At 36.4% G+C, this 16,092-nt stretch overlaps 1 long non-coding RNA gene across 3 annotated transcripts; it reads right to left on the bottom strand.

The window, feature by feature from the left end:
- Window positions 1-277: 277 nt before the first annotated feature.
- On the bottom strand, window positions 278-15,703 carry LOC141404366 (uncharacterized). Of its 3 annotated transcripts, none has more exons than XR_012413000.1 (9): window positions 15,378-15,703; window positions 13,058-13,156; window positions 11,985-12,984; window positions 10,824-11,918; window positions 10,598-10,716; window positions 10,275-10,508; window positions 9,978-10,204; window positions 730-828; window positions 278-656 (listed from the first exon to the last, which is right to left on the bottom strand). It is a non-coding gene; the product is annotated as an uncharacterized lncRNA (long non-coding RNA). The 3 variants fall into 3 exon arrangements; XR_012412999.1 differs by having other exon boundaries at window positions 10,832-11,918; XR_012412998.1 differs by having other exon boundaries at window positions 10,598-11,918; window positions 15,378-15,701.
- Between the last annotated feature and the right edge of the window lie 389 nt (window positions 15,704-16,092).

The raw sequence follows: 16,092 nt of genomic DNA, 5'->3' as shown, positions 1-16,092 counted from the left end.
TAGTGAAAACGTAACGTGAGCCCCAATACAACCATGTGTGGGCAATACTGGGTTTGTACGGGGCGATGAAAGAGAATTAGTAAATGTCAGGAAAATTAGAGAAAATGATGGAAAAGAGGGAAAATTCGGTGTGATGGCCGCCGTATATAAGGCGTAACGGAGAGAAAATTCGCCATTTAAGTTATTGGTGTTAATACAAAGCGTATCTTGATTGTTAAAGAAACTATAATAAAAAAACCCGAAAATCCCCAAATTAAATAAAAATAACCATTAAATATTCAAGGAAAAAAAAAAATCCTATAATTTTATTTAAATTGATTGTGTTGTTTTTCATGTGCTTGTGCGTACAAAAACATGTAAGTTGTCTGGCTTATTTTTTTGTGAGTTGTAGTTTGGTGTTACAATGTGGTTCTTTTTGTTAAAGATAACGCCAAAGGAAAAAACGACAGCACATATCAAAACTCTGACCCCTCCGAATGTTTACGTGGAGGAGGTCATCAAAATTTTAAGGAAATCCTGCGAAGAATTAATTGCCAAAGTAGACCAGAATTAATTGCCAAAGTTTATTGGTGGAGCCATTTGCACAGGGACGGGGATCATTTTGCTGTTGTGGCGTCTAAAACATTTCTCAGCCCAAGACAGAAGAACCTCATCATCTGAAAGCATATATAAAAAAAAAAGACCTAAGTACTTGGTCCACCAGGTAATTTATTTGATGTGAATACTTACACTCTCCGAATTCAAACAACCATCTGAGGCCAACTGGTTTGCATCTGATTCCTTTTCTTTATTGGAATGCGCATGCGCGCCTGTAATGATGCTTGATATCTGAAATTGAAAGAAAACGATTGATTTAAAATTTTTGCTGATACTTATGCTTTAAATTATAACCAATAACTAAAAAAACAAAACAAGAAGATTAAGAATTATTTATGTTTAGGTTAAGTGTGATTGTCCGTAGTTAGTATAATTTACTTTTAAGATTCAAAATTTTGTTAGGATTTCTAACGCCTTAGAGTTTACGTGAGCGTAGGGTTACACTGATGTACGATAGGAATAATTGGAATTGATTTTGTTTATGGACATATGGTAACGTCCATGATACCTTCGTAACAGAGCTCTATTAGGAGGTTGTAGTCTTTTCTAAAAGTGGCCATATTGGCGTAAAAATATTCCTAAGCGTATTAGTTGGTAGCCTGAGCGATTGGCTCACAATAGAAGCGTCGGTGTTAGGAGTTCAAAATATTGACTTTGTTTAAATGTTTTGCTGTTAGGTTTAAGTTTAAAAAAAAATGTCAATAAAATATTTTAATGTTTGATTTTATGTCATTATAATGAATTTCTAAGTGTTTCTTTGTGAGGGAGTGAATAGGATGTAAGTTACTGTTCGGTAAGTGTGTGTGGCTTTCGGGGCTCTTAAAAAAAATGTTTCTATTAGGACGAAAGAGTCAAGGTAGGGTGGGCAAGTGTGGGAACGAAGACAGCAAGTTCCCTGGTCATGTTAGTATGTTATGTTTGTGTCGTTTTATTTTGTTTGTGTATGTATTCCCCCTTCTCATTATTGTTTGACCCCTAGGGCTGATGGTGGCAGGGTTAAGAACCCCCTGAATGTGTGTGCCCCGACTGAGCGAGTTGGAACCCCACCATAGCGCCGCATTAGGCGGAACATAACAATATGGCGCCCAAATTATAAACAGTAATTTCAAGCTCGTGCAATAACACCTAAGCACTAAACAATAGACCATAGGGTTAAATAGCCAAAAACGAATATCGCATTTTCTAAAAACTAACGGATATTGCATCCACATTTTTGAATTAACAAAACGGTGATAATAGTGCAATATTTAGCTTAAGTTGTTAGAAAATAAGGATATGTCGTTCCACTGTATAGGGTCTAGTACAATAGCTCTTGTTCGTTAATTGTAACAATGAATGTATTGTGTTGATGACCTGTGTTTATGTATCTGTATTTATTTTCCCGTATTAGAGTAATTAAAATAGACTAGGGCTAGCATAGGATACTAAGTGCAATATTTTCAGTGACGAGTTTTGTCATAGACTTTATTGTGCAATAGCTTTCTTACACGAGATCTTTTTTTTTATCAAGAAGTTTAGAAAAATGCCGTGATGTTGTTTTTGTTCTAGCGTAGTTACTACAGATTAAGGTTAGCATAGGAAAAGAGTGTGCAATATCTGCCATGATGACGTTGTCCTGGACTGTATTGTGCAGTCACATTCCTAACACGAGATCTCTTTTCGACAACTATGGAGGAAACTGCCGTGATGTCACCTTAGTTCAGGAAATTGCGATAGATTAGGAATAACATAGAAACAAAGGTGCAATATCCGACATGAAAATTTTTGATCATAGATTGTATTGTGCCATAGTATCTTTAACGTGAGATCTTTTTTATTAAAATAGTATAAAATTGCCACGGTGCTACCCTTTCAAATAATTCATGTTCAATTGTGTAAGTCCAGTATGTCAATACACCATGATCACCGAGTTAGGACGCTTTTATATTAAATATAACTTTTCTGTTACATTATATAAAAAAACACCACACACTTTACGTCACATGTAGCCGAAAATACATCCTATGAACTCCCATATGTGTATCTGTGTTTGTTGCTAAATTATATTTTGTGTTCTATTTTAGAAAATACCTACATTCCTTTTAATACCTCAATAACTTTTATCTCTTATATGTCAGTTAAATGTTGGTAGAACTAATAACCATTAAGAAGACTAGCAAGTAGTATTAGTATTCATTAAGATTCACCATTTTATACAACAACAATATATTGAATCTGTCCAATAACAACCAATATAACTTAACTCTCTAATGAGCGACTCTAAATCCGCTAAAATCAAAAGAAATCGCAAAAGAAATCGATCATTGACATTTGATCTAAGCAGATCTATTCTGTCACCAAGAAAAAAGAAATCAAAGAAAAAAACTAAGAAAATGCAAAACGCCAACCCCAATAGTGACCCGTCAATTCGGGACTTATCTGGCTCTATTATAAACAATGGTCCAAGCACTAGCGCAGCAGCCAGATTGGCTCCGAATATTCCTCCACCTAATGTTCATCCCCCTGAAGTTGACAAGTTAGTTAGAAGTCTTGTCAAAGACAGCCTAGATCATGCCCGTGCAAACCTTCAGTCTTTGGTGCAAGAAAGCGTGAACAAAGAGATGGAGAAAATGTATGGCATGATAAGTAAACTTAACGACGCAGTGTCAAAGTTGTCCATAGGTGGTAGCTCTGCTCCTCATAAGACGGCACCTCAATTACAACATAACACTATGTCGCAATCTCAACAACGAACAGATAGTCCTATAATGCAACCTTTAACAAATAACAACACATCTCAGTCTTTTCCACCCAACAATTCTACCAGCCAATCTCAACCGCAAACTAATAATCCGAATCCACAGATAAATTATAGGAATGCTATTACTCCATCATTTCAAAGTTTTCCTAGCGGGTATGGAATCAGAGTAGAAAGATTTGGGATAAATTTTTCCGGCCGATCTAACAGCCTCTCGGTAGAGGATTTCATTTATCGTTTAGAATATTTTCAACGGCACTATCATCTAGCCTGGGAAGATATTTTAAATGAATTCCATAATCTCGTTTCAGGACCAGCAATAGAATGGTTCTGGCTTCAACAAAGAAGTAACACCATTACAAGTTGGGAATCACTGAAACATGGGTTATTAGAGCGTTTCAAAACTAGGCGTACATGTTTTGAGGAAATGAGAGACTTGCTAGAAAGAAAGCAGATGCCAGGGGAATCCATCGATCAATTTTTCCACGAAATAAATTCAATGAGGTCCAAGTTGGAAAAACCTGTTTCAGAATTTGAGATGATTTCCCTGGTTAAAAAGAATTTGCGAAAAAATCTTTCTAGCATAGTCTACTCCATGAATGTATCATCCCTGGAACAGCTTAGAGTGGAATGTCTAGAAGTAGAGAGAACCTTTTTTGGTAAAAAAGACCTAATTCCAATGCCGTCCCAAAACATAAATAAACCTATAAGGGTAAACGCGATCCTGGATGAGGAAGTAGAGGGCTTACCAAGATTCGAAGAACTGGAAGATAATGTTGATGTATCGGCAGTAAACAACCCAATAGTATGTTGGAATTGCCAAAGTATTGGTCATGGGTTTAGAGACTGCATGTCATCCCAACGAAGCTATTTCTGTTTTAGGTGTGGAAAACCCAACACTACCGCCCCAAAATGTGCGAATTGCCGTTCGGGAAACGGGAAGAAGAACGCGGTTACGGTGGGGAACCAGCGTTCCTCCGAACAACCCGCCGTTCCGAATCCCCAACCCAACTGAGTGAAAACCAGGAAAAAGCCAACTTTTCTAAACTTCGGCATTACCTACCATTAGAAGTTAGGGAAGAAAATTATAGAAAAACTAGGGCAAAGATTTTCCAAAATAAACCTGATGATGAAAATAATTCCCCAAGAGTAAATGAAAACGCAAACGAAAACTATGATAAAGCAAACAAAAAGAAAAGCAAAATCCTTAAACTAAGAGAAAGACAAAAACAAAACAAACTCATAAAAAGATCGGTTTCGGAAGCGATACTAAGATGCCATAGAAGGAAAGATCCTAGACCATTTGTGAACGTAAAGATTGAAGGAAAAGAAATTCGAGGTCTTCTAGACTCTGGCGCTACAGTTAGCCTACTAGGCAAGAATTGTAGAGAAGTGGTTGAAGAGTTAGGAATCGACATAAAAACATATATGGCAAATGTCAGTACGGCCTCAGGACAGCTTCACAGAATCTTAGGGTCCATAGAGGTAGAAGTTGAATACAAAGAAAAATTAGCCAGAATGAATTTAATATTGTGCCCTGATTTAGAGCAGGAGCTATACTTGGGTGCTGATTTCTGGAAACTATTTCAAATAGCCCCAGAAGTGTTTCCTGTAGATGAGGTAGATCTAGATTTGATTCGAAAAATTCATGGTTCGGCGACCAACCTAGAAACGAAAATGCACGTACTTACTGATGAGCAACAGAAAAAATTAAATGACGTTGTAAAAAAGTTCTCTACATTCGAAGAAAATGGGTTAGGGTGCACAAAATTGGAAAAGCACGCTATAAAATTAGTCGAAGGGGCAAATCCGGTCAAGGAAAAACATTATCCCTTGTCGCCGGCGGTCCAAGAGATTGTGTACAATGAAATAGACAACATGCTTGCCTTGAATGTCATAGAAGAAAGCGATTCTCCTTGGAGTAACCGCACTACGGTCGTACGAAAACCTGGCAAAAACCGCTTTTGCCTGGATGCCAGGAAGCTAAATGCCTTGACCATCAAAGACGCTTATCCGTTACAGAATATCGATGGAATCCTGAGCCGAATAGACCAAACGCATTATATAAGCAGCGTCGACCTGAAGTATGCCTTCTGGCAGATTGAGCTGGAGGAGGAAGCGAAGCCCTTCACTGCCTTCACGGTTCCAGGTCGACCGCTGTACCAATTCCGGGTAATGCCGTTTGGTTTATGTAATGCGGCTCAGAGACTCTGTCGATTGATGGATAAGGTGATACCCGGAAAGTTAAAATCCAATGTTTTTACATACCTAGATGATCTGCTGATAATTGCAGAAGATTTTGACGACCACTTGAGACTGCTAAGCGAGGTAGCGGAATGTTTAAAAAAGGCCAACCTTACCATAGGATTAAAAAAATCACTGTTCTGCTTTCGAGAACTAAAATACCTCGGATTCATAATAGGTAATGGCTGTCTGAAGACAGACCCCGATAAGGTCAGTGCCATCCAAAAAATCCCGGTACCGAAATCGCCCAGAGAAGTCCGAAGTTTTCTCGGTACCGCGGGATGGTATAGGCGGTTTATTAAAGATTTTGCCGCAATATCAGCCCCCCTCACCGATACATTAAAAAAGGGTAAAAAGTTCGCCATCACTCCCGAGGCCTTAGAATCTTTTAAAACTCTGAAACAAGCTCTTACATCCGCACCCGTACTCCGACACCCTGATTTTAGGAGAGAGTTTTATATTCAATGCGATGCATCTGAGTATGGTGTCGGAGCCGTATTATTTCAGAAAAACGACGATGGTGAGGAAAATCCCATCGCGTTTTACTCCCAAAAACTGAATGCCTGTCAACGGAACTACTCGGTGACAGAAAAGGAGTGCTTAGCAGCAGTGCTAGCCGTAAAACGATTTCGACCTTACGTCGAACTGATGAAATTTTCAATCCTCACCGACCACGCAAGCCTCAAGTGGCTAATGTCCTTGAAGGATCTCAGTGGCCGATTAGCCCGATGGTCGCTCCAGCTTCAGGCCTATGATTTCACAATAGAGCATAAAAAGGGATCAGAGAACATCGTGGCAGATACCCTATCCCGAGTACCAGTTGACTCTGGCATCGTAATTGAAGAACTAAATAATGATGACCTTTTAGACTTCGAGACAACGGCTTTTGAGAGCGAAGATTACGCAGAACTGCGCGAGACAATCATCCAGAACAACGAAGCTTTACCCGATTTAAAAGTAGAAGGTGATAAAATCTACAAAAAAATTAAAAATTGTGATCCTGATGTAGTAGAGTTCGAATGGAAGTTGTGGATACCCCTTGATATCACATACGTGCTAATAGAAAAGGCCCATAACTATAATAATACGGTCCACGATGGCATGCACAAAACTCTAAATAGATTGCGAAGATTCTATTACTGGCCTAAGATGGTGTCACAGGTGAGGCAGTATGTGAGAAACTGCAGCACCTGTAAAGAAACAAAATCTTCCAATCAACACATGAACCCCACCATTGGGAGTGAAGTGGTTACCGAAAGGCCATTCCAGAAATTGTATGTGGATTTTCTGGGAAAATACCCCCGTTCAAAGCAAGGAAACGCCTACATTTTTATAGTTGTGGACCATTTCACAAAGTTCACCTTTTTGCACGCAATGAAGGAAGCAACTGCTCAAAACGTCGTGAAGTTTTTAGAAAGCCAGGTATTCCATACCTTCGGGGTACCACAGGTTATCCACAGCGACAACGGTAAGCAATTTGTCTCAAAGTCGTTCGAGCAAATGATTAATAATTATAAGATACAACACCTAAAAACGGCCGTTTATTCCCCACAAGCAAACGCTTCGGAACGTGTTAATCAGTCAGTACTAGTTGCTATACGAACGTATGTTGAATCTGACCACCGCGACTGGGATTTATATTTACCAGAGATCGAACAGGCCCTTCGAACATCAGTGCATGCATCCACAGGCGTGAACCCATTTTTTGCCCTCTTTGGGTATAACATGTTTACAAGTGGCACGGATTACAAATTAGCCAAAAAACTCTTATCGTTCACGGACCACCAAATAGAGAATCTCCACAAAAATGATAAACTCGAACTCTTGCGAGAGAAAATCAAGAGCAATATGCATCAAGCACATGAAAGCAGTGCCAAAAGATACGACCAAAGGGCACGTATGGTTAAATTTCTACCAGGCCAAGAAGTCTATAGGAGAAACCATATCCTATCAGATTTCAAAAACAACTTGAATGCCAAATTTTGCAAAAAATTTTTAAAGTGTAGGGTGGTTAGGCCGGTAGGGAATAACATCTATGAACTAGAAACACTACAGGGCAAACCATTAGGAAATTTCCACGCCAAGGATATAAAGATATAAAAGTGCAATAATACTGTGATATGTAGAAACGTAAGTGCAATATAGGGTAAGGAAATGAATGTAGTGTACGTCCATTTTTTGCCTTTTGCACTTCTGTCGATTATATGAGGAATTATTGTCATTTTTATATCTGTATTTTTATTAGAAATATATTTTTTGTCTGTCCAGTTTTTCAATAACCTTTGGGAAAATTCTACGCAAAACCTACTAAAATATAAAAAGTGCAATGATACTGTGATAATAGAAACGTAAGTGCAATATAGATTAAGAAATGAATGTTGGTGTACGTCCATTTTTTAAGTATTTTGCCTTTATCGTGATTATTATTACAAATTATACACTTTTTATGTTTTGTAGTAGGCTAAGAAATAAATAGGATTGCCCGGCTGTTGAGACAAGACAGGGCGTGGGAGTTCCCCACGTTGGGAAATTAATGGACAAATAGTCGAAAACAGAGAAAAGAAACACACCAAAATAAAACGACTCCTAAAAAAACCATTACCCAAAAATCGTCTGCAACTGTCTCTAATCTATAAAAGCCTTACTGGTACTATTAATTTAATTAATAATAGCGCTAATAAACTAAATTAATTTAGAAAAAAATGCATGTGCATCTAAAGCATAACCAGCCGAAAATACTTGCATACAAAAATAACCCCCCAAATTTCCTGTGTAATATTCTTATGGAAAACGGCCATGTATTTTAAAAAGATCCTGAAAGTATTGAATTCCGTAGGAAAAATCATAATTTTGTTACCACACAACAGTGAACACAAAAGCAGTTTCAATTTATTTCCCATCATATAAACGCTTCCACTGACCAAAATAGCTAGCCATGATATCGAGGTTCTTTTCACAACAGTCGGCATTTTATAGTATAATATGGATTAGTTCATATCTTTTCTTCATGGTATCTTTTATTGCCCACCGATACACAGAAAATTATTTTGTTATTTTTTTTTTTTGAAGTCCCACCACAGATTAATTGAACAAATGTTTTAATTTTATTAAATTTCCACTTCGTGAATTTGTTCTTTCTAACATGTTCCAATGTTAGCCAAAACATAACTAAATTTGTCTTACCGTAACACCGAAAAGAAATGAAATAAAAATTATAAGGTAAATTTATGATCATTGTGGTAAAACCAATGTCTTATATTCATCCATAATGTTTTCATTTATTCTGGAAAGTTTTCACATTTTTTTTAAATAGTCAATTATTATACCGAAGTTGTCTTAAATTATTGATAATATTTGCCTTTGTGTAGAATTATGAAGAACATTTAAACGGTAGGAATTTGTCTTGCCTCTTCTGCCATACACTTCTGTTATACATTTCATTCCCCACAATTTTTTTTTTGTTTGTTTGCGTATTTATGCACGGAGTAATCAAATCAATTTGTGAACGGATATTCTAGATTGTTGACAACTTTACATATTTATCACCACCCGCTGAATAACACACACAACATAGAAAGAATAAGTATTTCTACATGAAAACATTAGAACACACGCACTGTACAACATTCCCTTTTATACGCGAGAAAACCAATTAAAATTGCAGTAATTTTTAAATAAATGATTGGTGCATTTTTTTTAGGTTGCTTGCATTAGCCACAAAACGTTTAATAAATAAATGAGAATATGTTATAGGCAAACATTTGAAGTTTCTTTTCGTTGCTACTGGCTAACAGTTTTTACAGGCACTGCAATGGCCTGAATTCGTAAACAACAATAAAACGTTTCAACTGCAATGTCAGGTACATGTGCACTTATAAAAAAATCCCAACATTTTTGCAGCCACACAACAACACGTATTGATAAATTGAATAATGCAGATAATTTCACATTCATAGAAAACGCGCATCTATTTGTTATGGATGACAAATAAATGAATGTATTATTATAACGCAGCACTGATTATATCACATTAATTCTTCACAGAATAATCGATGTGTATGGACGGACACTCGTCCATAATTCAATTTAGTATTCATAGAAAATGTATGTTTATTTGTTATGGATGACAAATAAATTCATGTATTTGTTATTATAACACGACACCGACTCATATTAAATATTGACGTCACAATTCAATGAAATATTAACCACCATTGGTTATAACAATAATTGTTGTGATCCTTGGTATGACTAATTTAGACATTCTTTGTTTATAGCACTTGCTCACAACACAAAAAAAATTGCACTGCACTTTTGTTTTCAAATGTTTTCATGTAGAATTAATTGTAAACACACTCAATAAAATATTCACCAAGAAATAGCAAAGCTAAAAACTCACCGGAAAAGTGTAGAATATCCATTCATGCTGCTGTGTTTTGGGTCCATAAATGTGTACAAATTCAATGTCATGGCTGGTGGTAAATAAGAGGGTTGATAATATTCCACATCCACGTATTCTCCCACGGATTAAAATGCCTGTAGTTCGGCCGGAAAAACACACAACAATGTAGGCGGTTGTACGCAGGTAGATTATGTTTACATCCTTGCAAGCAAACACCCCAAAAACTGAAATCGAAAAAAATGAAAACAAATTAGAATGTATGTCCGTCTGGCACAAAGAAAATGAGCACCTTACCTGTTCCGTGTTTCTTCAAAGAAAAAAAAAAAAAAAAGTAGTCTGTTCCCAGCTATAAGAAACATGTTGTCCTGTACAGATGTATTATTCTATTGTACTCTTATAATTGAAATTGTCATCCATCTGTTCCATAGCACATCTTATTTTTTTATGTTTACGTTGCGATGTTGGTAGAAGAACGACATAAACAGCAACATCGGTCAGGGCAATTGGCACGTTGATAACAAGAAAAGTCTGAAAGAAAAGAAAAAAGAAAAAAAACAACAACAATGTTAGACGTGGAAGAATACGGAGAGTCATAAAACAAAAAACTCAATACTCACCGATTTTCTTTGTTTAAAAATGAATAATCTCCAAACATGTTCGTGTGGCTTCTCGTCATGCATGTTTGACTGAGGAAAAAAGGCGCAAATATTATATGGCTTCAACCGGTTATGTACAGCTGGAGAGATTGCAAATATGTATGACGTCAAACAGTTGTGTGCATTAAGTGTGTGTGTGCAAGTTGTACAAACTTCATTACGAAATGTTAAAGAAGAATACACATACACACTCACACAAACGAGGCAGCCTCTATTGATGAGTGTTAAACCCATTAAGCGATGAATGCCGGTTAGGCGGCATATACACACACACACACCTATGTACATGCATATATGACCCAGCAAACCAAATGTCGGATGTTCGACATATCGGAACAATTTCGGAAGAAAAATCGTTCAGATTTCGTATCGATTTCTATAAGATTTTTAGTAGGGGAATTCGTTCAGATTTCGTTCCGATTTCGGAGAAATTGTCGGAAGTAAATTTCCCTTCGAATTTGCTAATGTTTTTCTTCCGATTTCGTTACGAATTCGGATCGATATGTCGGAAACAAATTTCCCTTCGCACAACAACCACCTTTTGTATATATCTAACAAGCAACATTTTAGTTTGTTGTCGAAAAACAAAATGGTTGGTTATAAAATTCGCATATACATTTTTTAAATATTTTAAATATAAATGCAACATATAATAATTCAAGCTAGTGCTGATAGACTCAATATATTCGTACACAAAGTTTACATTGTTCTACTATAACTACAAAATGATAATAACAGTGAAAATCATTAGATATCTTTGAAATTATAATCTTCCAATAAAAAACATAACAAAGAAAATTTATCAATAAAAAAGATGCATCAGAGAAAAATTTGTTCCTTTGATAATCATACGAAATTATTCCAAAATCGTTCAGAAATCTTTACAAAAGTTCGGAAGGTACCTCAGATTTTCATACGACATTATTCGGAAATCGTTCAGAAATCTGTACGAAAATTCGGAGGAAAAAATTCGAATTCCGAATTTCCCAAGGATTTTCTTCCGATTTCGTTGCGAATTCTGACCGAAATCGATCCGATTTCGCTCCGACATTTCGTTCCGAAATTATGTCAACCACTTCATACAACTTTCGTTAAGATATCGTTACGATTTCGGATCAGATATCGGACGTTACGTCCGAAATTTGTTCCGATTTCGTTACGATATCGGTACGATTGGTTTACTGGGTGAATGGGAGACAGCAACCACGCTAAATTTTTCTGTGCGTATGTTCGAGCATACAAACGCCAACAATAATGCCAATTTAAGATATGGGAGTTTTATCTGAAATGGAAAAAAATATGTTTTAGAATAGCACGCATAATAAAATTATTTTTTATCCAGGCTTACCAATATCACATTGCCCAAAACGGTCCAGTCCTTTTAATATGTTTGCGTTACCTCGTGGTTTCTATGAGGTAATAACTTCCTCGCCAGAAATTCTCCATGATCCGTAGGAAAACATCCTTTACTAGACACGCACATCGCCATCTCCACCGGATGCCTTGGAAATGGCGAAGTTTTGTTGCGTGTGGTCCCAAAATTGCATTAAATTTTACAATTCTTATCTACCGGCAGCATCTCCACAACGTGATATTCCAAGCTATCGGCAAAAGAGAAATAAACCGGATACGCGAAGCGGCTGATAGAGTAGGGCTTGAAAAAAATCAGTGTTGCCACATAAGAGGGTAATTAGTGAAAACGTAACGTGAGCCCCAATACAACCATGTGTGGGCAATACTGGGTTTGTACGGGGCGATGAAAGAGAATTAGTAAATGTCAGGAAAATTAGAGAAAATGATGGAAAAGAGGGAAAATTCGGTGTGATGGCCGCCGTATATAAGGCGTAACGGAGAGAAAATTCGCCATTTAAGTTATTGGTGTTAATACAAAGCGTATCTTGATTGTTAAAGAAACTATAATAAAAATACCCGAAAATCCCCAAATTAAATAAAAATAACCATTAAATATTCAAGGAAAAAAAAAAAATCCTATAATTTTATTTAAATTGATTGTGTTGTTTTTCATGTGCTTGTGCGTACAAAAACATGTAAGTTGTCTGGCTTATTTTTTTGTGAGTTGTAGTTTGGTGTTACAATGTGGTTCTTTTTGTTAAAGATAACGCCAAAGGAAAAAACGACAGCACATATCAAAACTCTGACCCCTCCGAATGTTTACGTGGAGGAGGTCATCAAAATTTTAAGGAAATCCTGCGAAGAATTAATTGCCAAAGTAGACCAGAATTAATTGCCAAAGTTTATTGGTGGAGCCATTTGCACAGGGACGGGGATCATTTTGCTGTTGTGGCGTCTAAAACATTTCTCAGCCCAAGACAGAAGAACCTCATCATCTGAAAGCATATATAAAAAAAAAAGACCTAAGTACTTGGTCCACCAGGTAATTTATTTGATGTGAATACTTACACTCTCCGAATTCAAACAACCATCTGAGGCCAACTGGTTTGCATCTGATTCCTTTTCTTTATTGGAATGCGCATGCGCGCCTGTAATGATGCTTGATATCTGAAATTGAAAGAAAACGATTGATTTAAAATTTTTGCTGATACTTATGCTTTAAATTATAACCAATAACTAAAAAAACAAAACAAGAAGATTAAGAATTATTTATGTTTAGGTTAAGTGTGATTGTCCGTAGTTAGTATAATTTACTTTTAAGATTCAAAATTTTGTTAGGATTTCTAACGCCTTAGAGTTTACGTGAGCGTAGGGTTACACTGATGTACGATAGGAATAATTGGAATTGATTTTGTTTATGGACATATGGTAACGTCCATGATACCTTCGTAACAGAGCTCTATTAGGAGGTTGTAGTCTTTTCTAAAAGTGGCCATATTGGCGTAAAAATATTCCTAAGCGTATTAGTAGGTAGCCTGAGCGATTGGCTCACAATAGAAGCGTCGGTGTTAGGAGTTCAAAATATTGACTTTGTTTAAATGTTTTGCTGTTAGGTTTAAGTTTAAAAAAAAATGTCAATAAAATATTTTAATGTTTGATTTTATGTCATTATAATGAATTTCTAAGTGTTTCTTTGTGAGGGAGTGAATAGGATGTAAGTTACTGTTCGGTAAGTGTGTGTGGCTTTCGGGGCTCTTAAAAAAAATGTTTCTATTAGGACGAAAGAGTCAAGGTAGGGTGGGCAAGTGTGGGAACGAAGACAGCAAGTTCCCTGGTCATGTTAGTATGTTATGTTTGTGTCGTTTTATTTTGTTTGTGTATGTATTCCCCCTTCTCATTATTGTTTGACCCCTAGGGCTGATGGTGGCAGGGTTAAGAACCCCCTGAATGTGTGTGCCCCGACTGAGCGAGTTGGAACCCCACCATAGCGCCGCATTAGGCGGAACATAACACATTTTATTATGATCCTGCATTAAAGATCCATAAAATATCGAAAGAAACACATTCAGGAAGGATTTCGTCTCGTAATGTAAACCAACTACTGTTTAAAATGTTACTTTCTGTTACATGTAGTATAAAGCACCCATATACCATGGCCAATCTATACCCTTGGCCATGAGCAAAAAAATTTTTTTATAATGTAGTTTTGGCCATGGTATGGTTTTTGGCCATGGAATGGTATATGGGTACTTTATACTACATGTAACAGAAAGTAACATTTTAAACAGTAGTTGGTTTACATTACGAGACGAAATCCTTCCACGTCAAATTAAATCTCAGATTCAATAACACTTTGTGTAGCGAAGCCAAACCACGATAGTTTCGAAATTCCAACCACAATCCCCAGCAAAATTAAATGGAAGTGATTCCATGTGAAATCATGATTCCACTGGTTCTTTTGCATGAGTGCGAATTTTCATGAGTGAAATTGAAGTGGTGAAAGATCCGATCGTTGTAACTCGATGCCATTCAACTGTTTCAATATCGCTACAGGCCGTGGTTCACCGTCCCGTAGCTCTATAAAAGAATTTGTTTCTAAAACACACCAAGTACTGTCTTATTTGCCTGCACAATATTCTATTATACCCCGTTTATATATAACCGGATTTAACAAACCGACTGGGTTTTAAATGTCAACTCCATTGGTTATATTTCAAACAAATCCTCTCAAAGAAGGTTAACCCTGCAAAAAGCTCTAATATAAACAGCATATTAGAACGGACATAATCAGAACTCTTCACTGTTTCTTTCTTTAAAATGTTTTATTCTTCAAATTATATAGTGTCGATTAGGGGGAGATTTCATAACACGATACACATTGGAATACATATAAGGATATTATATTAACAGCTAATAAACTACATAACATACATATTTTGGTTATATAGATATAGGCTTGTGTTTAACCCAATGCCATTTACACTAACACTACAAAGACGATATATTTAGGGTAAAAGGAAATGGAAATTGGAGTTATTCTCATTTGGGGCTTTAATGGCCATTGCCATCCATCATGGCATGAACCGAACCTTGGAGTTCATCTGGAAATTAGAGAAAAAACAGATAAATACACATTCAATAATCTATATGCTTACAACTTACCCTGATGATAAACTGGTATGGTTCTCTTTTCTTCTGGTTTTTGTGGAGTTGTTACAGTTGCTTGTTCCGGTTCTTTGGGTGTATTCTTGAAAACTGGTACTGTACGCAATTCTTTGGGAACTTCATTGTTATCAGTGCTGGCTTTACGCTCTTGGGTTTCCATTTTATCAATGTGAGCTTTTAGATCAGCACTTATTTGAGCAAAATCCATGACATTTGAGCTTACCTGGGATTAAAATCTCTAAATAAGGATTGTAGATTCATTTTTCATTGGGAACAGCGAGGACAGCTGCTATGGTCATGCAACAAGTTTTCCACTTAAAATATTAGAGAAACCGGAACTACTCTTCTTTTTAAGAAGCAATGATGTTCCTTGATATGTGCTGCATTATACTGAGGTACACTAAACAGTGGGAATACACTAAAATTGTATAATTTATAGTTTTTACTCCAAAATAATCCACAATAAATAGTTCACTCAGTTGTAAAATTATGATATATAACAGTGATGTCAATATCGCTGGTACTGTTGACATTTCAACGATTTTTTGTTGGGAAGCAAAATATACCAATATTGTGACAAATACATGGTGGAATAATAAGGTGTAACGCCAAAAACACCTGATCTTCATACCAGTTGTCAAAATGCGTTATTGTGAATAAAATCACATACAAAATGTAAACAACCAATTCACAGTAATGCATTATTGTGAGCAAATTTGACGTTTGACATGATTTGATGTAACACCTTCTTATTCCACCATCGACAAATGTAAAAAACTCTTAAGCGCTCGGCACATACGGCGAGTTGTGCGTTGTGTTACAACAACCACATGAAAAAAGTGTAAGTGAAGCCAAGTTTTTTGAAAAACAACAATATGGCTGACGCATTAAAGTTAAACATAATTTAACTGTTTTGGGACAACGCGTGTCCCAACGTG

The sequence above is a fragment of the Musca autumnalis genome, unplaced genomic scaffold, assembly GCF_047663935.1.
Source record: "Musca autumnalis isolate F117 unplaced genomic scaffold, ASM4766393v1 scaffold_4, whole genome shotgun sequence".
NCBI lineage: Eukaryota > Metazoa > Arthropoda > Insecta > Diptera > Muscidae > Musca > Musca autumnalis.
This window is presented reverse-complemented; position numbering and strand designations above follow the sequence as displayed.